General features: G+C 40.3%; 1 protein-coding gene across 5 annotated transcripts in view; it reads left to right on the top strand.

The window, feature by feature from the left end:
- si:cabz01090165.1 (uncharacterized protein LOC100333421 homolog) overlaps nucleotides 1–23,550 on the top strand; it is a 305,072-nt gene that overhangs the window by 120,481 nt on the left and 161,041 nt on the right. For 4 of the 5 annotated variants that reach the window (XM_036215075.1, XM_024276867.2, XM_024276863.2 and 1 more), the window contains one exon: nucleotides 13,439–13,566. The exons of the other annotated variant lie outside the window; for it this stretch is intronic. The gene's annotated coding sequence lies outside the window, so the exon portion shown is untranslated. The remainder of the gene's footprint in view (nucleotides 1–13,438; nucleotides 13,567–23,550) is intronic. 5 annotated transcript variants of the gene reach the window in all.

The raw sequence follows: 23,550 nt of genomic DNA, 5'->3' as shown, positions 1-23,550 counted from the left end.
TCCTTTTTCCCCACGTTCCCTCCGTCGGCGGCTGCAGTCCTGCTGAGGGAAAGTGGGAGACGTTGGCATTGATCTTTTGTGTAATGAACACCTCCTCACAACAAGGCGGCAGATATCATCTCACAAACACTTGTGACGACCCCCCCCCCATGCAGACACCAGTACCGGGAGGATAGAGGGAATCTCATGGAGGAACTTTTCAAAGACGACTGTTAGGATAAAAAGGCGGGAAGGGAAGAAAAGAGAAATACAACCAAAATTTGAAGCTTAAAGGTGCAAATAGTGGATTATTTGATCATGAACTGCAGTCATTTTTTTCAGTTTGCTTTGAAGTTAGACTCCATGTTAATCAGGGAGTCACATTCTTTCATTTGAATGGGAGAGCGGGATGGATCGAGGGAAGTGATTCCAGGATTTAATCACCAGAAACTGTTGAGAAACATTTCTTTACACGAACTGCAAACAAAAGGTTTAAAAGTGAAAGTTCAGCCTGTAAACCATCAATCTTCTGGTGTCTGTTTTAAATGTAATGATCTCCAATGAGATGATGGGGGGGGCATTGAGAATGACTAACCTTATAGTGAGCGTTTCCATTGAGCGTTGGACCATCAAAGGCAGGAGTGTCAAACTCAATCAATCAAGGAGCCAAAATCCAAAACACACTTTAGGTGATGGCTGAAGAGGATAAACATTTAGTGAGCATTACAAAACTACATGTTTAAAACTTTAAAAACGTAACTTCTTAACATAATTATGAACTAGATATATCGCATTACCTGCAATAATGCTAGTGTGAATGCTGGTAGATGAATTTGGCTGCTGAAGATGCTGAAATTGATATCTGAAAACGCTAAAGCTGATAGCTGAAAATGCTAAAGCTGATAGCTGAAAATGCTAAAGCTGATAGCTGAAAATGCTAAAGCTGATAGCTGAAAATGCTAAAGCTGATAGCCAACTAAAATGTTAGCTGAATGTCAAATAAGTCTAAAAAACTAAAAGAGAAATAAACTTATGTTAGAGAAAAAACAGTTAGCATGTAGCTCAAAAAGTAGCTAAACTTCAAAGTAGCCGAAAACAAAAATTAGCCAAAACAGCTATAGCTGTTTTGGCTAATTTTTTTTATATTTCAGCTAACGCTATAGCGTTATCTGAAATATTAGCTAAACTCCAAAGTAGCTTAAAAAATGTAAAAAGCCAAAACAGCTAACATGTAGCTGATTAGCTAATTTTCAATATAGCCTAAAAAACCAAAATAAAATAAGGCAAAACGGCTAGCGTGTAAATATTAGTCTAAACTAAACAAACGTGTTTTAGAGGTAATTAAAACAGTTTTTCTGACTGTGATCAAAGTGAAATCAGAAGAACCGTGCTGCAACATCTGGATGAATGTCTGAACTGCTGAGTGAACGAGCGTCTGCTGCTGGATGGAGTTCCAGTCCTGGACGTTAGACTCGGCCTGTGAAGGCGCCGCCACCGCCGCCACCGCCGCCACAGCCTTTCTGATGAGTGGTCGGCGGCGTGTCTGTACCTGCTGAGGCGTTTGTCCTTTCTGCTGCTCTGACAGACTCAGCATGCAGGTTCAGCCTGCAGCAGCATCTGAATGCAGAGCGCCGCTCGCTCCACGCCTTCACCTCCATCTGTCTTCCTCTGTCGCACGCCCGCCCCTCTCTCTCCTCCTGTTTGTGCTGTTGTCATCTCCGTCTTTGTTTTTCCCTTCCTCCTCTTCATCAGGTTCTCTGCATCCGGCCTTCTCCAGCTGTTGTCCTTTTTTACCAGCTCTGATTCTGTGAAGCTGAACGCACGCAGCGTCACGTGCACATGCGTTTACATGACGCTCCTGCTCACACATAACGAGCGGCGCCTCGTTTACTATCAGGGTTTCTCTCCCGACTGATGATTAGCAGGGATTTCTGCCCTTTTCCAAGATAACAGAAGGTCTGGATTAGCAGAGGTCCTGCTGGATGCTGCAGGCGTCTTTCCTCCTCTCTCCTGCTTTTGAACTCAAGCCGCTCTGCTCTTTACATTTTTAGCTGTAGCAGAATCATAAACGTGTTTATCGGAGAACAACTAAGACGTTAAAAATGAGTTCAGCTCCGACTTTAACAGCTGAACTCATCAAAGGTTAAACAGAAAAACAAGAATCCAGTGAAAACGAAGAAGCATCAGGAGGATGAAGTTTTACCTGATTTATGCCAAACTGACACTTTGAGTGACACAGACTGTTCTATTCAAATAAACGGATCATCTTCAGCCTCTAAAACCATCTAAATCTCTCCAATTATGTATAATTATGGAGGAAAGGACAAACCATTAACCCCCCAACAACACTCAGCTCTAAATGAGGACAAACGGGAAGAATGAGAGACAAAATCAAATGAAATTATTCAAAATGATCATTAAAACAAAAATATCTAAAAAAATAAAAATACTGGTGTGACACTTCAAACGTGGATTAAAGATAAATCTCTTTTAAACAGTTTATAACTAATGAAGTTTATGAGTTTATTTGAGCATCAGGGTATTTTATTGTGAAATCTTTAGCCTAACAGAGTCTGACTTTTATTTTCCTATCCTGACTACTTCCTGTTTGTGCTGGTTTTAAAACGAAAACAGTTCTGTTCTGGTTCTGATGTCAAAACAGTTTTGGTTCTCATGTGAAAACGGTTTGGATCTGAAAAACTGATCTTGAAACTGTTTGGTTCTGGTTCAGATGTGGAAAAAATTCTGTCTTGGTTCTGATGTGAAAATGGTTTCAATCTAAAATAAAAGGGTTTGGTTCTGGTTCTGATATGGAAATTGATTCATTCTGGTTTGGTTTGAATTTGGTGTGAAAAACTGTTTTGTTCTGCTACAAACAAAAAGTTTTGTTCTGGTTCTGATGTCAAAACAGTTTTGGTTCTCATGTGAAAACGGTTTGGATCTGAAAAAAAGTAACAGTTTCTGATGTGAAAAACGTTTTTCTTTTTTTTTTGTTTGTTTGTTTGTTCTGGTTCTGAAATGAAACTAATTTTGTTTTTTATTCTAAAGTAAAAACTGTTTTGTTGGTGATTCTGATATGAACAAGTTTGGTTCTGGTTCTGATCTGAAAACTGTTTGGTTCTGGTTCTGATGTGAAAATGGTTTCGATCTTAAATGAAAACGGTTTGGTTCTGGTTCTGATGTGAAAATGGTTTCGATCTTAAATGAAAACGGTTTGGTTCTGGTTCTGATGTGGAAATTGATTCATTGGTTGTTATTCGAAACAAGTTTAGTTTTGATTCTGATGTGAAAAAGTGTTTTGTTCCGCTACAAAAAAAAAAAAAAGTTTTGTTCTGGTTCTGATGTGAAACCAGTTTGGTTCTGATATAAAAAAAGTTTGGTTCTAGTTCTGATATAAAAACAGTTATTTTCTGGTTCCAGCGTGAACGTAGTTTGTGCTGGTTCAGATATGCAACCAGTTTGGTTTTGGTTTTGATTTGAAAAAGTTTTTCCTGGTTCCGATGTGGAAGCAGTTTGGTTCTGGTTCTGCTGGGACCGGTTGTGTCGTTCAGGCAGCAGGAGGATTGTGCGGTTGGAGGTTGTGTCGTCGTGTGTTGACGTTCGGGAAAACTTCCTCCTCAGGAACAAGACGAGGAAGTCAAGCTTCAGACGACTTCCTGTTTATCTCCTCGTGTTTGGGGTCGATTCTGTCGCTGAGATGAGAGAAAGGTCAGACTTGGGGTCACGGCGTCTGAGGCTGCCGGACACGGACAGCAGCTGTAAACAACAACAAATGACTGAAAACAAACAAAAACAAAAACCTGACAAAAACGGAGACTTCCTCTGATGGAGAAACGAAGCCGTCTGACTCTCGACTCTCCTCTTTCGTTTCATCTCGTGGGTTCTCCTCTGGTTTCTCTCATCAGTTTGATGGTCCTTTTGGTAATTTTAATATTAATTTCTCTACTTTAATTGCAACTAAATCACTATTAATGAGCATCCTGAAAATACAAACCCCAAAGAATGAAAAGTTTCTGTCTAGCTGTTGAACCGAGGACTTTCCTGCTCTTTAGTCACAAACTTTAACACAAAACCCTTTTATTTAGAATCAATCAGAGGATCAAAACCAGCTAAAACTAGACACAACTGATGCATAAAGAGCAACTCCGCCCCCACTCCCCTCCCCATTGCTAACAGCTCAAGCAGAGAGCTACTGGCCCCGCCCAGCACATATTTTAAAATGTTTTATTAAAACAGCATTTTTTCGTCTGCTTCTGATCTTCAGTGATTTGAATAAAGAAATACTCCGAAATATAGTTTTGAGCTGAATTTTCTTTAAATATGTCCTCATGTTCGGCTTCATGAGTTACTTTTTTCCTTTGCCTGTGTGCAGGCAGCTGTAGCTCCGCCCATTCTCCTGTGGATGCTGCTAAGCAGTCACAGCTGCCTGCACTTCAGTAGTTAGGCTCTCTGTATTTACTCGTGTGTCGGCTCGTTTTGTTTCCTGGTTTGTTTTCTTAGTCCTGTGAGTTTTGGTAATATGGTTGATGTAAATGAAAGCCTTTGGACTCTGCCTTTAATGTGCGTTTGATTCTTTCCTGCATCTGGGTTTCCTTCTGATCGCCCGACCATGAGACCAACTTCAGAAAATGTATAAACACTAAAGTTATTAGCCAGCTAAATTGTTAAATAAATGCCTAAAAAATGTAAAAAAAAAAAAAAAAAAAATCGTAGGTTAGCCAAAACAAATACCTTGTAGCTGAAAAAGCTTAACTTTAAAATAGCCTCAAAAAAGGGAAAAAAGCCTAAAATAGCCAAAAAAGTTAGCATGTGGCTAAAATATTAGCTAAAGAAGTAAAAAAAAAGTCTTAGTAAATGCCAAAATAGTCCAAAAAGCTAGATGAATGTTCATTTAAAAAACATTAAGATATTTTTAACATAATTATAAATAATAAAAATGCAGGAATATTATTCCAGAATAAATCAACTTAAACCTTAAATAACTTTCAATATTTTACTCTCCATAAAATATATTTTGTCAAAATTATACAAGTTGGAAATGAGCTCAAGATCACATCGGGTCATTAATACCAAAATAAAATGATCTTTAACACGTGTACTGTAGATCGTTTCCAAACACATGAAATCTTGGTTTTGTTGGACATTTGTGTGAAATTTCCTTTTTTTTCTCAACATAAATCTAGAACACTAAAAATGAGCTTCATCAAATGTTCATCAGTGCAGAGATGTATCTTCTGGAGAATCTCCGTCTTCCACACACGAACAGACTCGCACCACGCCATCGTCAGACGCCGCCTGAAACCACTCTCTACTGTCCACACTGAGACGGCGCCGTGTCAGCGGCGGTGATGAATGCCGCCGTGCTATGCACACACACTTATGCGACGCACACACACCGACTGCTGCTGACAAACGGCGGGTTCTGGAACCGCTGCTGTACGCGTCTCCTCCTCGGCGAGGGGGCGTTGCCCGGGGAAACCATTCCACTGCTAAAACTGAGATTGAGTTTCGCCGTCGCCAGAGTGACAGATAACAAGACCCGAGCAATCAAACGCGGACGGTATCAAACACCCGACTATCAGTCAGAGCTGACAGCTGACTGCAGGCAGACAGGAGGAGGATGGATGGCTCCTGCAGAGAAACGAGGACGGAGGAGATGCTGGAGGAGAGAGGAGGCAGGGAGGAGGTCCAAGCAGGAGACGGAAACATGAAGAAGACGCTTAAAGACAGCGTTCCATCAGCCCTAGAGTCTCTGAATACGAGTCTTCCTGAAAGACACAGGAATAGAAAAAAAACAGTTAGCTTAGTCTTGATAACAGCTGAGTTTGAGACTCCTGCTGTAATCAGAGAGCTCTCAGAAACGGAGAGGGGAAGGGGGGTCGGACCAAAAATGTTGACCTGCTGCAGAAACTGTGTCCTAGTAAACCTCACAGGTTTTTGGTTTTTGGCTTAAATACAGTATAATCCAAAATGCATTTAGCTGAAATATTAGCTTGACTCCAAAATAGCCTAAAAAAGAAAACTTAGATTAGCCAAAACTGCTAGCATGTAGCTAAAAAAATAGCTAAACTTCAAAATTGCCTAAAAAAACTGAAAGAAATTATAAATTAGCCAAAATACCTGGCATTTAAATATTAGCCTTACTATAAAACAGCTTAAAACACTTCTTAAAAAGCCAAAATTAGCCAAAACGGCTAACATGTAGCAGAAATATTAGCTAGTCTAAAAAAACCCTAAATTAGCTGGAATATTAGCTAAACCCCAAAAAAGCCTAAATAAAGGAAAAAAACGCCCAAATTAGCCAAAACAGCTACCATTGAGCTGAAATGTTAGCTGAAACATTAGCTAAACTCCAAAATAATGCACATATATATAGAGAGAGCTGAAAAAAACAACAAAATAGCCTAAAAAACTGAAAAAGGCCCAAATTAAATTTCTTATTCCCCTTCTTATCACTATATAGCAGGTTCACCATTTTCTAGTGCTGTCAAATCTACTAATTCCAAAATCAAGTGCACTTGAAATTTCCCAGAAGTCTTTGCGAAAAACAAGTGTGCATCGATGCTCGCTAGATATAGACCACAATGCATTGAGGTTGAACAATTAAAAAAAAAAACGTGTTTAAATGTAATTTTTTAACAAACTATCCACATTTTCACCATCAGAACACAGTGGAGTCAGAGATAAACGTCAAGAAATGTTTATTTTATTAGATTGTCACTGAAATCGGTGACGTCACATGTGGTGATCAGAAAAACTAAAGAAAAGTTGTGAACATCGGGTTTGAATGACCTTTAAAATCCAGGGCACTATATAGTCCCGTACTATGTAGCCATTAATAACAAAAATATCAAATGATCTGGAGGGCCGGATAGAATTACCCGGAGGGCCGGATCCGGCCCCCGGGCCTTGACTTTGACGTGTGTTCTAGATGTTAAAGCCGTCCTGCTGCAGCTGCTGAAAACAGCATTAATTATAGACGAGCAGGAGTCCACAGTCGTGCGTGTGCCTGAGTGTGTCTGCAGCCAATCAGCCGCTTATGAGCTCATCGACTTTCCCAGCATGCTCCGTCCACTTCAGAGGGGGACGGAAAAGAAGTTGAAGTAATGCTTTGGATGCTCCGTCAGTCCGGCAGCATCCCGGAGACCCGATGTGGACAGGAAGAGTCCCGCTGGGCGAAAAGAGCCCGGAGCCACTTCAGGGAGAAGGAATCTTCTCCAGCCGCCTCCCATCGTCCACCCAATCTATAATGGATCAAGGCAAAAACTCATCTTCCTCACAAAGTGTTTTCTCTTTTTCCCAAATCTGTTTTGAGTTTAAAAAAAATCCACACGATCCCCAAATTCAGTTTCAGCAGAAGATTCTTATTTTTCCAGATGGTTTGAATCCAAAGCGATGATAGAATCCCCCTAACCTGGTGTTTCTGTTGTCCGTCCGGCTCCAAGTCGGGTTTTACGCTCCAGCATGAGTTCTGATGGATCAGGTGGGATTGTGGGAGCAGTGGCTCCTAATGTGTTTTTCCTGTAAATGCCTGTCAGTAGACTTTTGCAATCACTTTATGATCCTAATTACATTTTAATTATTTTTCTTCTGACATTTCATTTGCGCCTTAGGAGTAATTTTAGCAGCCATAAATTTTAATCACCGTTTTGTTGATCACAAAGAGAAGACACGGTGAATGTTTGCACACATTTCAGCTCTTCCAGGGTTTAAAGGCGTGTTTGGACGTTTGCTGACAGGAATAACCCAGAGTTCGCTCCAGATATCAGCTGGGATTTAAATAGAAAAGATGCATATTCTCTTTGTTTTCTAAAGCTTTTCTATTTTCTGCTAATTAAACGTGACGATCTCTGAGATTAAGAATCATCAAAATAATGCATTCATGTCAATTTTCTTAATTAAAAGTGTCACTTTCTTCATGTAGCTCTGTGTAAAGCAGATGTTTGGGATGATTTGTTCTCAAGAAAGATCAGCATCAAGTTGTAGGTCGTTCCTCTCTGCTCCTTACCCCTCACTCCGCCTTCTGCCCCGCCTCCCCAGCTCAAGCTGCACGCCATCAGTAAAACACTGTTGAAAAATGGCAGCTTTTCTGTAGGTTTTATCTCCATAGCAACCATTTTATTTTTTGGTCTCCTGGTGGTGTTGAACAAGTCGATGTCAGTTTTAGAAGAATTAGCAAAAGTAAATGTTTGTATTTCCTTAGTAACTGAGGTTTATTGTAAGCCACGCCCACTTCTCTAATATGTTCATAAGTCGCATTGTTTTGTTCAGCTTTAGTCAACCATTTATGTAATAGTTTTTCACAATATTCCAGTAAAAAATGTACGACCAATAAAGGAATAAACACTAACTTTTAGGGAATAAACAAACTTTAAAATCACCTTTTTTTCCCCATGTATTATTCCGAAAACGCATGTCAATAAAATGCCTCAGAGGAGGTTAAAGGTCAAACAAACCTAAGTTGTGGTTGTGAACTCAACCTGGTTGTGTGTCTGTGAAATGTCGTGAAGATTAAAAGAACAAAAAGTTCCTTTCTCATATTGTGCAAAAATGGCCACATTTCAAACTTTGCCACAAACAGTAAATCCTGTGGCCATCCCATAATAACTTTAAGACTTCTTTGGATTTCTCTGAGACGTTTTTTGGTTTTTGAACTTTGTTTCAACCCAACTGCTGCAGAACGTCATTATTGAGCTAAATCGGGGCGATATTATTTCAAGTCCAAATAAAACAAACTGAAAAACATGTTGGTGTTTGGCCAAAAAAAAAGTAAAATCTCCAAAACTGATGGAGGTGTGGTTTGTACACGAAAACTCAGATTTTTACAGCCGTCTTAGGACAACTTCAGACGAGGATAGTACAGACGATACAGAGATTTTCTGATGTTAATTCTCACAGTTCTCAGAGTCAGTGAACACACCGGGACTGAAGGTACCACCCTCATCTGTTTTGATTGGTCTTTGGTGTTAGCCCCGCCCCCAACACCCCACAACGGGGCCAAAAGTTTTGTTACTAAAACTTTCAGATTCAAAAGCAAAAAAAAGAGTTGAAAGGGAAAAAAAAAAAAAAGTTTTAAAAACCAAAAAACAACATTTCAAGCTGAAAACAATCACATTTATTTTAGAATAGCAAAAAGTTTTTGTTATTTTACATATTTATTTTTTTACCAAACACTCCTTTTTTTATTTCAAATAATATTGGCCTCAATTTGCTCCATACATAATTAAATTAAAAATTTGCAACAAAAAAGGGAAGAAAAATAAATAAAAGAATAAATGTTCTTTATCCAAATGCATCTGTCCATTCATTGACTTTTACACCTTTTTTCTGTCTTTTCTTGTTTGCTAGTTTTGTTGTTCTGTTTGTTAAATAAAGTAAGAAAAAAACTTAGCAAAGAAGATCCACTTGACAAATTAAACAAAGTCAGTTTCTTGTAAAATAAATAATTTTCTTAAGTTTTTTTATAGATAATATTCTTTAGTTAACATATATTCACTGAATAATCTGTCTGCATCCCAGAAATGTCATATCATTTCTATAATTCTCAATAAGAATCGTTGAAATGAACACTTTATTACTTGACATTTGAATGCGGTTTTTCCCTGAAAACGTCCTCCTGTGTGTTCTGGATGGAGATCTGCTGTCGTTGAACCTCTGAATCATCTCAGCTGCTTCCTCCCGTCAGACAAACTTCCTTCTTATTAATCGTTTGATTTCTCCCGACTGCGTGAACAGTTGCGCCGCAAAGCCCTGCTAATCTTTCCCGCCGCTGCTCTCTGAACGCCTCAGCGTCCTGCTGTTTGGTCCTTCAGGCTCCTGATCATCGTTAGTGTAAAGTCTGACTCTGGCTAATCTCTCCTCCTGTAGCCTTCTGGCTGTAGAGCTAGCGCTAATCTCCTAGCCTACAGCATTAGCGTGTGCTAAGGCTAATCCCTTTCTGTGTAGCAATGAGCCCAGCTAACGCTAATCCAGCGTTTTGTCGGTGTGCTAATGCTCCTGCAGCTGTCCGTCAGAAGATGAGGAGGGAAACACCTGAGCTTCACGTGGAGCTCCATCACCTTCATCTGAGGGTCTGACTGTCCTCTAACGTCCTCTTTGGGATCATCTGTGGGGCCTCTGCTCCTCTACAGCCTTCTGGGTGTCTGACATCTTCTCTGGTCGTTCTCATTCCTAAAGCTGCAACAAATCAATAAGACAGAAAACCGTCAATGGTTTACCTGTGGAGCACAAACGCCATTTCACCTGTTCTTGGTTTATTTTGGTCTTTAATGTCACTACGTGAAAAAATAAAGAGATAAATCCTGACTTCAAAATCCATTCTCACTTATTCACAAAATGTCAAATAAAGTAGGTTAAGGAGAGTTTTGATCAACTCATGCAAAACCCAACTTCCCTTGAAGTCGATCTGTGGAACACCTTAGAGTATACATATGAAGCACGTCTGTGTTTGTTCCAAACATAATTTTACAGCAGTTCCTTACCTCTCAACCCCTGAAATGACTCCGTTCGAACTTTTTACACTTGCTTGGGATGACCCTGACATGCCACCAAGGTCATAATAGGTCATTACTGCAGGATTGAAGCCCCTCCACCTAAAACGACATCACAGGAGACTGTAGATCAAGAAGCTCTAGAAATGTCTTTTTTGTCTGTTTCGTTCCAAGGTTAATAACAGTGAGCAGTGGATGCAGTTTATTTTTTCACAGACATTTTTTAATTCTTCTCAGAACACAGTTTCAATAAAAAAAACCATAACTGATCAAGTCCATAAAACAGGAAATCTGCAGGAAAATATAGGTTTATAAGTGTTAGCATATACAGCCAAACAACATAAATGTTCATGTGGGCGGAGCCAGAATGGTATGGGTTAAAGCAGGAGTGTAAGACTCAACCGCACAAGGGGAAAAAATACAAAACACACTTTAGGTCGCGGGCCGATTGAACACTCTAAAACTACATTTTTAAAACTTTAAAGACATAATTATGAATTAGATAGATAACATTACCTGTGATAATGCTAAAGCTGAAGATGCTGAAATTGGTAGCTAAAAACGCTGAAGCTGATAGCAGCTAAAATATTAGCTATATGCCTATATAGCCTAAAAAGACTATAAACAAAAAAAACTGGTTAGCCAAAAGAGCTACCTGAAAAATTAGTTAAGCTTTAAAACAGCCTAAAAAACTGAAAAAAGCCTAAATTAGCCAAAGCAGCTAGCATGAAGCTGAAATATTCGCAAGACTACAAAATAACCTAAAAAATCTTAATAAATCCCAAAATAGTCCAAAAAGCTAGCAGAATGCTGATTTTAAAACTTTTAAACTGTAACGTTTTAACATAATTATGAATAATAAAAAGGCAGGAATATTATTCCAGAATAAATCAACTTAAACCTTGAATAACTTTCAATATTTCACTCTCCATAAAAATATATTTTGTCAAAATTAAGTTAGAAATGAGCTCAAGTAAGAAAGCCTTAAAAGTACGTTTACGTGCGTCTAGACTTTCATATGATCGTATCTTTGGATTATCACAGGAATTGTTGCATGGTTTGAATTAATACAAGAATTAAATTCCTAGAATGTTCATGATGCGTTTTGGCGTTTTTTCTCATTTCAACTCGTTTATCTGAACCTTCAATCTCTCTGCTGATTGGTTGATTCCTCAGATGCTTCTGGTTTTTGTGCTAACATTCTTCCTCAGGTGTGAACACACCAGAGTAGTCCTGGTCTTCCTCCCACCTCGTTCCTCAGCTTTATCCCTCAGGTCCATTTATCTTCATAGTTTACTCCTCTCTGTGTTTTGTTGCTCGGTGAACGTCGTTGTCTTCCTGCTGTGATCCAGTTCTTTATGTTTTAAAAGGATTTAGATTCTCTTATCGCGCTCTGCCTGGTTTCTCATCAAGCCTCTGTTGTGTTGTTTTCATTAGAAGGTGCGTTTCTTTCATTTATCTTTACCAAACAAGTTTTTTTTTGTTTACTTGTTGCTGTATTTTATCAACTTAATTAATTTCTTTTCAACCTTCATATTCATGCAGGAGAATGAATCTATTACAAACTAACACTTGCTGAGCTGAGGTGTTTTCAAGCACATCAGTTATGGAATTTCTTTAGAAAACGGTTCTGCTGGAAACAAACATTTCATATAAAAGTGTTGGTGTGTTAGTGTAAAGAAGGCGATGTAAGTCGCCCACACGGCTCACCCTCACCGCCTCCACCGTGTCACCGAGGCCGCCGTGCACAGCGCTGGAGTGAGAGGCTCCTTCTGCCAAACTCACGAGTCCGGTTCTCCTCCTGGAGGAGCCTTCAGCAGAAGTTAAACGGATTTGATGTGTGGGTGGACAACATCTGAAAAACTGCTTTCTATTTATGATACTTGTCACATTTGCATCTCTGCCTTTCTTACAACATGTTTTAATTGGTTCAAGTGTGAGGAGAATGCCACCACAAGGGGGCACAATCAGGCCCCGAGCCCAGGTAAAGGAGAGGTTTGTGTCAGGAGGAGAATCTGACAAACACATTCGACAATGAATGCTGATGTGAGTTTCACTACAGGCCTGAAAACTGTGTTTTTTTCTTCCTGCATTGAGTGTAACTTGAACATTTTAGACCAGAACCCAGAGTGACAAACTCAGTCATACAGAAGGTCAAAATCCAAAACAGACCTTAGATCGCGGGAAGAACAGGAGAAACATTATTGAACTCTCTAGATCTACATTTTTAAAACTGTAACTTTTTAACATAATTATGAACTAGATATATAGCATTACCTGCAATAATGCTAGTGTGAATGCTGGAAGCTGAATTTGGCTGCTGAAGATGCTGAAAATGATGAAAATGATAGCTGAAAATGATGAAATTGATGGCTAAAATCACTGAAGCTGAAAGATGAAAATTCTGATAACAATCTAAAATATTTCCTAAATTCCAAGTTAGCCTAAAAAAAAAGTATGCTAGCCAAAACAGCTAACAAGTAGCTAAAATAATAGCTAAACTTCAAAATAGCCAAGACCTGAGGTGTGTTTTGGATTTTGGACCCTGTGAGATTGAGTTTGACACCCCGCCCTCGGGGTGACCCCAGTGGGAACGCATCGCTCTGGTTTCTGATCCAGCTTACCGTGAGGCTGGTTTGGCGATTTGCATTTCTGTGAAACTGCCAGAACTAGCAGCTGCTTTTGTGCGTTCGGAGCGTCGGGTTGAGGAACTTTAATGAAGGGAACTAGACGGAGCAGCCGGGGGGGAGGGGTAGACGAGGGGCTAAGGAGGAATTGATGGAGGGAAAATGAGGAGAGGTGGGTGACATGAGGGACGGGAGACGGCAGGAGAGAACCATAAGGAATACTAATGAATTAATGATGCAACATGTTGACATTTTTCCTTCGCCGTCCCAGCATTCTTTGCTCATTCTTCTCCCGTCACCTCCTTCGTCTCCTCCTCATCTCCTTTCTTTGCTCCTCTGCAGGTGGGAGGGTGTCCTTGTTAGCTTGTCATCCTGTTGTAACCCTCAAGCAAGTGATGTGAGCGGAATTTCAATTGGTCTGTGAAGCGTCGACTCCGCCTGCTGACTTCCTGGCTCCCAGAGAACCTCAGGTAGGAATGTTTCAGAGCTTTCCTTAGACTGCAGCAAACGCTGACGCTCAGGGGCGGGAACAGACGCTCAGGGGCGGGAACAGACGCTCAGGGGCGGGAACAGACGCCCAGAGGGAACGCTGGTGGATTTAGACGTCTTTCAGTGACTGTAGGGAAGACCGGGAATCGTTCCACAGAAACAGAACAGTCAGACATGAGACTTGAAGCTGCACAGGTTCGACCCCTCACCTGTCTGAGGATGACGTCGGTGGTCAGAGCTGATTGGTTCATTTTACTTGATGTTCTAGAAAACAATTCTTCCAATGAAATGTGTTCCTCATTATCGCAGCAGGTCTGTTGTTTTCCCCATTTCAGTCTAAACACTGTGAATATTAGAACAGGAAAAACTTAACTAAAGTTTATTAAAACCTATCAATCGAATGTTTTTAACCCTTAGTAGCTTGGGACTGTTTGAGAGTTTTTTTCTTTACAATTTGTGAGCTGCAGCCCCGCTCAGGTAACACGTTCTGACTCCCAACCCGTCATATCTGGACGGGTGGTCAGCGGCGCCGTCACGTCACACACTGATGCTTTGGTTGCTATGGTTACTATGAAAGGACTTTGGTAAAGTTAGACATCCTATAAGAGATCCAGAAATGCTGGTGATTAAAGTTTTCAACCATACAAATCATTTTACTGTAATTTCTGTTTCATATACCAACAGAAATGCAGGTTTTTTAGTCTCTTAACAAAACAGAAACCGCTCTACATTTGCATCATGGCTTTGTAATATTTTCTTAATCATTTCTGCACAGCAGATATCCCTTCTGTTTTTAAATGGTAAATTACGATATTTTAGGGTTTAGAGACACTAAAGCTTTGTTTTAATTACTTTACTAGCAAGGCCACTGAGTTGGCAGTAATAGATTACCTTTAGATTACATGTAATGGATTACCCAAAAGATTTCTTTATCCTTTTTATTGCCTTTTTTTATTTTCAGATAAATATTTTCATTTTATTACACAATTATTTCACAGTAAACTGAGAATTGTACAGAAAACTTAATTTTGAAATCTGAGATGAAACCATTTTTATGCTCTATGACAAAGATCAAAAGAGTATTGACAAAATCAAATCTTCTAAAATGACAAAAACAGATAAAAAAACCTCCACTAAACAATTTTTAGTTTATTAATATATCAGTACAGCATTTAAATACATTGAGCTTAAAAAGCAAAAATGCCAGATTGTAGCTAAAAAGCTCATTTTCATCTAGTCCTATTATAAAACAACACATTATACCTAAACATAATAAAGATATTTACCAAATTAAAAAGTTTTTAAAAAGAAATGCATTGTAAAACATATTGTCAAGCATGTTATAAAACAAATGCAATATAAAATACAATATAAAACATATTATCAATTATGTTATAGAACAAATGGAATAAATATTACAATATAAATCATATTATTAAAACACATTTACCAATTTATAAAAGCAAAAAGACACAAAAATAAACATGTTTACAATTTAAAGTATATATGCAAAAAAAAAAAATTGGTTTTTAAAAAGAGCATTTTAGTTTTTTAAAGAACACCTAAAAATATGTGATAAATCAGAAATGTGGACAGACATCAGAACCTCGACGCTCTCTGTGTCCAAGTTTGTTTTCCTGATTTATTTACCCGTCAAACATAATTAAAGTTCATCCAATTAAAACCAGAAAGGCCTGCGGCGCTCCAGGTTAGTCCTCAGACGGCGTCTTTGGTCGCCGTTCTCCTGCTGAAGTCTCCAGAATGACTTCCTGTCTGCAGCAGGCTGCTTCTGAAACGGTGCCGACGTGCCGCTTTAAACGGTTCCAAACTGTCAAACCTTCCCGGCGTCTCAGAAAAGGTTTTTCTTCCACAGACAGAATAAAAACAAATCTGCTGTCAGTCCTGATGCTCTGTAATGATGAAGCGGTCTGATGGAGAAAGATCTTCTGATGCATTAAACTGTCGTTCCTGTCTGCAGTCCCTCAAACAGGAAGTTCAGTTCTTCCTTTAGTCCGGGATTTTGTGTTTTCTACTCATCCCAGGAACGATCGATTCTCTTCAGACATTATTTAAAGCACGTCAAAGTCAAGGCCGGGGGCCGGATCCGGCCCTCCGGGTAATTCTACCCGGCCCTCCAGATCATTTTATTTCATTATTAATGACCCGATGTTATCTTGAGCTAAATGTTTAAGCTACATGCTAGTTGATTTGGCTAATTTAAGTTTTTTTCTTGTTTTTTTTGTTGATTTTGGAGCTTAACTAATATTTCAGCTACATGCTAGCTGTTTTTGCTGATGTATGCTATTCTTTATGTTTTTTATGCTGTTTTGGAGCTTAACTAATATTTTGACTACAGGATAGCTGTTTTGGCCAATTTCGGCTTTTGTCATTTTTTAAGGCTATTTTGAACTTTAGCTACTCTTTTCAGCTACATGCTAGCTTCTTGGGCTAACCTATTTTTTTTTTCCTTTTGTAAGGTTTTTTTGGCATTTGGCTAATATTTTAGCTGCTTCAATAAATGTTTATCCTGTTTTTCGTGTGATCTAAGGTGTGTTTTGGATTTTGGCCTCTTGTGTGATTGAGTTTCACACTCCTGTCTGAAGGACTTTTAATTTGAAGTGTGGAGTAACTGCAGGTTGTGTCTGACAGGTCTTCACCGTCTGAGGCTGAAACTTGATTTGAGAACAATAGGAGTTGAAATGATGGAGCTGCTAACTGTGGTTAAAGCGTCTTTTTTGGTTTTACGTCTTTGTAGAACAGTGTAATAAAAGCTTTCACTGTCGCCTTTTCTCCAGTTTAACACCTTAATTGATCATTTCTACTTGAGAGCGAAAAGATTCGCCAGAAACACCAGCTGATGGATTGTTCCTGCACCAGGAGGCGGGGCTTCTTCTTCGGCGAGGTTTACTCGCTGTCAGAGGAGTAAATCATTGTCACAAAAGCCTGAAAGCGTCTCTTCACCCGATTCAAATCTGAGAACAGCCATTAATCACGGGGCTTCAGGTGTCTAACCTTCATCTGAGAACCCGTGTGCGGCGGTAGAACAGGAAGTGACTCCTCTTCATCACTGACACCTCCTCGTGGTCCGGCTTTGTTCTCTGCAGGTTTGACTGGACTTTAACATTTACTCAGAAGAGACCAGGAACCCCCCACCCCCACCCAGAATCGGACTCGTCTGAATCCTGAACTTCTCAGCATCTGACGAACAGTCAAACCCAATCCAAGATGGACGCCCCCGCTCTGCAGAAACAGCTCCCCCAAGAAATAAATGAAACAATTCTTAACATTTCTTTAAATTTAAAAAAAAAAAACTGGTATGAAAATGATCTTATCAAAATTATTATTTTAAGAAAAAAATCTGGTTTTCTTTCAAAGTAAGAGTATTGTTCTTTAAACAAGCGTCTTTGTATTTTCTTTTGCAGTCCAATTCTCCGTTATTTGACCACTTTTGGCTCATTTTAACAAAAACACGTCCTTCTGCAGCCCCACTTTGGACATGTTGCTGTCCTTCTCTGCCATCAGGACGACTCGCATCCCGAACGCCAAAACAAAAAGCTCGTTTCTTCAGGCCAACAACAGGTCAGCTTGGAATTTAAAAGTCTTGACCAAAAACAGATTTGATCCTCCTGAATCTCCCTGAAGCAAACAGATGAGGATGGGTTTTTATGCCCCATGGACAGAGAGCTTGGGGTATCTACACCAGAAATGCTCAAAAACCGTTGTTTGTCTCAGTATTGCTAATATAAGTTAATGTCTCTCACCGCTCTACTCCCATATTTCCTCATTGTGATCCCAATAAAAACCCCAGAGTGGATCTGTGGATCTTGAGGATCAGGTTTGGACAGCTCTGGAGTTAACAAGCATAAATCCTAAAGAAATAACATTTACAACTCTGCCAAAGATTCCTAATTGAAGTAAGTTTTCAGCTCCACAGAAAAGCCGCAGGCTGTTATAGTTGAAGGTGCTGGAGATTGAGATGCATGTCATCGTCCTTATCTCTCCTGCTTTATCTTCTGTCTCTAAATTTGAAAATCTCTCCTTGAGTGACTCTGTCTGGTCTTTCATGTTGAGCTTTGATGGCTCCCATCCTCTATTTTCCATGTCTCTGCTCAGCAGATGATAATATGAATATCATTGGAAAGTTTAGGATCAAAGAGTCTACGATGAATAATAATTATAAGAGATAATCGCAGCTCCAATAGATGTGAGCGTCATCCAAACACGCTGAACCAAAGCCTCAGAAAAGCAGATCCGAATGACTCCTTTCTTCAGGGTTTCTAACAAAAGATGACGTTCTTCCAGAGCGACCGGCTGCCCACGGCTCACATCCCCGTGCAGGTTTCTCCTCTCAGCCTAATGAAACTTTAATGAGGATGCACTTGAAGGCTCTCCTTATAGGCAGCCATTGTCCTGAACTGGTGCAGGCTACAAGAAGATGACTCACAGCCGATCTGTGGCAGCTGTTTCATGACGTGTGTCCCCCAGAAAGAAAACCTATCGCCACGAAAACGGTTTTTACACATTTGTTGCAGCGGAAAAAGTACAAATGGTAAAACTTAATATCCCAAATAAAAAGCTGTTCCTTTAATTTAGATATCACTCAATAATATTCCATCTTCTTCATGTAATAAATCAGTCGAAGTAGTTCTTTAACGCCGCCAAACGGCTGTCATCCATTACAGTGATGGATGGTGAGCCCGTCAGGTACGAGCGGACTGATTACAGCATGAAAGACCCGTTACTTTCCTCAAATGGGCTCATTCTGTTTTACAAAGCTTTAAAAAAGCCAATTTGTCCTTGGAGTCCCTTCACGTCTGCTCCTAAGTGGAAGCAAAGATAGTCGTAATGCCCATCGTTCAAAATGAAGTGACACCTCTAATTCGGCTGTAATAACTGGATCCTCCAAAGCTTCTCGGAGCCGCACGCTCACAAGGCCGAACGCATCGCCGCCCGCGCCGTGAAGGTTGTCCTGGTTCGTCGATGCGTCTGAAATAAATGGATGGTGGATTTTCATTAGCATTCAAAGGCAAAGGCTGGTGTGGAGGAGAGCCTGGAAATGAAGATACGAGGAGTGAGATGACTTCAGAGTCAGATTCACAGAACAACCCAATACTTTTACCGGTACCAGGCGTGTTTCATGTGTGTTTTTACAATTATAACAGGAAAACATTCGGCCAGCGACGTATGTAATATGTGTAGCAGTTCAGTTTGAGTCCCAGAACACAGACAGACTCTATATGAAGTGTCAAAGTCACGGCCCGGGGACGGCATCCGTCCGGTAACACGTCCTGTATCACGTCCTGTGTACTGCGTCCGTTACCGTGTCCTGTACCGCATTCTTTACCGCGTCCGTTACATTGTTGGGTACCGCGTCCATTGCCGTGTCGGTTACTGCATCCGTTATCGCGTTTTATACAGCGTGCATTACCACGTTGGTTACCTTGTCCGTTACCGCGTCCTGTACCGCATCCTTTACTGCGTCCATTACTGTGTCCGTTACCGCGTCCGTTACCCCGCCCATTACTGCATCCGTTATCGCGTTTTATACAGCGGGCATTACCACGTTGGTTACCTTGTCCGTTACCGTGTCCTGTACCACAGCCTGTCCTGCATATTTTACCACATCCTTTATCGCGTCTGTTTCCTCGTAGGTCACTGCATCCGTTACCGAGTCCTATACCGGGTCCATTATCACGTCCTGTACAACATCTGTTACTGCGTTTGTTACCATGTCCGTTACCTCGTTGGTTACCTCGTTGGTTACCTCGTCCGTTACCATGTCCGTAACCACGTCCTGTACATCATCTGCTACTGCGTCTGTTACCACTTCCTGTCCTGCATCCCAGGCGTAGGGACCTGTGTTTTGGAGGGAACAGCCAGCATGTCCGAGTTTGGGACATCAAACAGTGATGCAGTGGGGTCCGAACCATGCGTCCATATTTGATCGAGTTGGGAGTGGAACTGCGTAGAAATACCAGAACATTTGAAGCTGCTTTTTGGGTTTTTCCAGCGTTTCAAGTTAAATGGAGTAACGGGACGCTCCGGTCCTCCTTACGTGGTCTGAGTGGTGCAGAGGGGTGACGAGGGTTGGTGTGATTGAATGTAGAACAAACTCATTGAACTTTTGTTTCTTTTTTATCTCTTTCCATCGTTGAAATAAACCTCAATCTTCTTTGTGTTAACATCCTGAAAGAAGGACATAATTGTAAGTCAGCGAGTTACGCTGGGAGCAAAGTCATGGAAGAGCGAACACACTGATCTCTCAGGCATTCATTGATCTGAGAGGCTTCCTGCCTCCTTTTCTATGCAGATATTAGGCAGCACAATGCTGCCATCACAGCGACTGTGATGAGCTGCACTCAGAGCAGAGTCTGAGTACAGTTTGTCTCCTCCCAGAACAGATCGGCCCACACAAACGGGTCTTTAGGTTCCTTTCTTGTTCCGTCGTTGTCACAACATTTCTGCTGAGCAACATGAGAACAAGTGTTTCACACAGTCTGACTTGAGCAGAAAACGCTTCTCGTTTAGTAAACACGCTCCTGATAACTCATCTCCTTCATGGCGGATTTCTCCGAGGAGCTTTGCTCCTGCATCCCACTCTGGATGATGAGGAGAGATTTTAGGAACAACTCGGAGAACACGGTTCGTTTTTCAGTCATTCATGCGGCTCAAATATTGTCCGGAGCTCCTTCTAGCGTTTGCTGTGTTGCTGCTGTTGGGCTGCAGTCGTCGTATGTCACCTAAATAAAGAAAGTCAAAGGCTAATAGCTCGTTTAATTCCCGTGTCCACACAGACTGGAGTTATGAGGGTGTTTGTCAGCCACTGCAGCTTTAATGGGGTGATTATCAGAGCTGTAATGCGTGTCTGATACAACACACACATTTTCCTGGGTTCCACTTCCTGTTGGTCATTTATTTTGTCCCGTCTAGTGCTGATTATTTTATTAGTCGACTAATCGGGTCAAGCATAAAGTGGAGATAAAACACACATCTTAACTGTTTTGGCTAAATTAGATCTTTTACCATCTTTTTCCGTTTTTTTGTTTGGCTAATATTTCAGCTACATGCTGTCTGTTTTGGCTAATAAATTTTGCTCAGCTTTTTAGAATAATTTGGCATTTAGCTAATATTCGAGCTAGCTATCAGCTTCAGCATTTCTAGCTATCAATTTAAGCATTTTCAGCTATCAGCACTATCATCGTCAGTGGATACATTCAGTTTACAGCATTATTGCAGGTAATGCTCTATATCTAGTTTTTGAAATGTTTTAGTATAATTTTTTTCTATGAAAATTACAGAAATTAGTTATTCAAAATTGTACTTTATGTGGCTTCTGGACAACCGTAAATGTTTACGTTTAGGCTCTGATTGTGACACTTTTTCTGTTAGCCTACAAACCGACGTCGGCTCCACATCAGACAAGAAAACAGTTATTAGGTCTTCACAATGTAAAGTTTGGGGACCCCTGATACGAAGTAACGACTAATCGACTATTAAATTAGTCGTCGAGTATTTTAATAGTCGATAAGTCGTTGTTTAGTCGACTAATCGTGGCAGCAGTCCTGTTGAAATATGAAGCCGTCACCCCTGAGTCACCAGCTGAGTTTGGGTGAAGATGATGAGAAAACGCCGGAAAGATCAGTTGAGATTTGAACCAGGAAGTGTTCTGCTTAAAAGAGTCAATTTTACCACCATTTTATTTTATTTGTAAGGAAATGTCTTGTGCTGCTGTCGGAGGGAGATGAGAGCACAGAGGAGAGTGGAGGAAGTCTGGAGACGATTTCTTCACACGTGACTGAAACTCGCCCTTTTCTGTTTCTTTTGTTTTTAATCAGGATGAAAGTTTAGGTTTGTAATCAGAACGAAAAAACGTCAATTCCCCGAGGGGTTAAAGGGAGTTGGAGCGAGCTGACAAAGCAGAGCCAGGTTTTGGGGTCAGAGGGTGAAAGTTCAGAGGTCCCAGATGAGGCTCCTGCTGATGACTCATGCCTTCTTTCTGCCTCGTTAATGACTCAGCGATGAAAATGTAGAAGGTCAGACTCCATCTTCATCTGTTCAGATTCCTCCAGGAAGATGGAACCCAAAGCTGTGGTTTCTGTCTTCACATCATGAAAACACTGATGAGGGTTTGGCTTCACTTCCAAATCAATGTGAGCTTTTTTTCCTTCATTTCTGGCCTCTTGTCTCTCTTATTATGACTCCAAACTTCAGCAGTTTGTCTTTTATTTTGTTGGATTTGCCAAAATCAAAAGCAAGTTGTTGACAAAGCTTTACCAAAGATTTAACCTTTACACATCCTCCTTTGGCATTTCTCCACACAGTTGATTATTGGTCTAAAGCTACTGTATGTTCATGCTGCTCTTACCAACGTTCAAGAGACTAATTTCAAACAATGTAAATGCAGATTTCTAAGTTTTCAGACTACAACACATGGGGATTTAATCCACTTTAGAATTAAACCAAATCCTAGTTTGATCAGACTCAGATTTGGTAGTGATGTATGGATGGCATCTTCCTTTAAGTGCCAACAGTTTGACAACTGATCATGAAGGAGAAATGAATAACTACGGTTTGTATCCGGCTGGGACTCTGACACCAAGTCTTTGATACAGTGGGACAAAAATGTATTCAGTCAGCCACCAGTTCTGCAAGTTCTCCCACTTGAAAAGATGAGAGAGGCTGAAACCCGACTGGGTCTTTCAGCCTGATCCCAAACACACTGCTGGGTAATGAAGGAGGGGCTTCAGAAGAAGCATTTCAAGGTCCTGGAGGGGTCTGTCCATTCTCCAGAGCTCAACCCCAGAGAAAAGGGAGTTTAACGTCTGTGCTGCCCCGAAAATCACTACTCTAGAGGAGATCTGCATGGAGGAATGGACCAAAATATCAGCAACCGTTTATGAAGACCTTACAAAATCCTTTGACTGCTGTCATTGCCAACAAAGGGTAGATAACATGTCAAGTATTGACATAAACTTCTGTTACTGACTAAATATTTGTTTTCCACCATCATTTACAAATAAATTCTTCAAAAATCAGAAAATGTGATTTTCTGGATTATTTTTCTCATTTTGTCTCTCATTGTTGAGATATACCTATGATGTGCCTGACTGAATACTTTTATGCCCCACTGTATATCAGAATAGAGCTGTGAAGGAAAAAGACTGGAGCAAGGTTCACCAGATTTGCACCGTTTTGACATTTGACACCAAACCTTTTCCAACCGTAGGTAGCGGACAAGTTAACTGTAGAAGAAGAAGGAGGCCCATCTTGACTCGTCCAGTGTGAACACCATGGGCTAAATGCACGTTCAATAATGCTCATTTAGTGTGGATCCATAGTATACGGCTGTACTGGAGCTTTTACCACAACTTTAAATAAATGTGGGGCTTTAACCCTTTAACTGCTCAACCAAATGGTAAAACACTTTTGGAAAACTTACTTTTAAAAACACTGATTGTGAGTAGGGCTGCCTCAAATAATGATTTTAATAGTCGACTAATTGGCAATTGATCACTGCTGACGTCCCACTACCTCCCACTACACTTGCTGACCTGAGACTATTTGATGTGTTCCTGGGTGTCTTTTATTTTGAAAGGACGTCATATAACCTCTGTCAAATGTTGAAAGAATCGTCATATTTTGTGGGCACCAGTTACATTTTCTAGCGCGCAAATTATTCTTTTAAGGGGGGCAAAATAAATGTTTTGTATGAATAAATTTGTGTTTTGTGGGCAAAAAATTGCATTTTTGTAGCACAAATTACTATTTTGTTGGCACAAATAAGAATTTTGTGGGCACAAGTTGGCAATTTCTTGGCACAAATTGGTATTTTCTATGTGCAAAATAGTGTTTTGTGGGCATAAATGAGTATTATGTAGGCAAAAAATTGTATTTTGTAGAAAAAATGAGTGTTTTGTCTGGAAAAAAAATAGTAATTTGTGAGCAAAAATTAATATTTTGTGGGC

Source organism: Oryzias melastigma, linkage group LG13 (assembly GCF_002922805.2).
Source record: "Oryzias melastigma strain HK-1 linkage group LG13, ASM292280v2, whole genome shotgun sequence".
NCBI classification, from domain to species: Eukaryota; Metazoa; Chordata; class Actinopteri; order Beloniformes; family Adrianichthyidae; genus Oryzias; species Oryzias melastigma.
The sequence above is the reverse complement of the archived record's forward strand: the minus strand, read 5'-3'. Positions and strand labels throughout refer to the sequence as shown.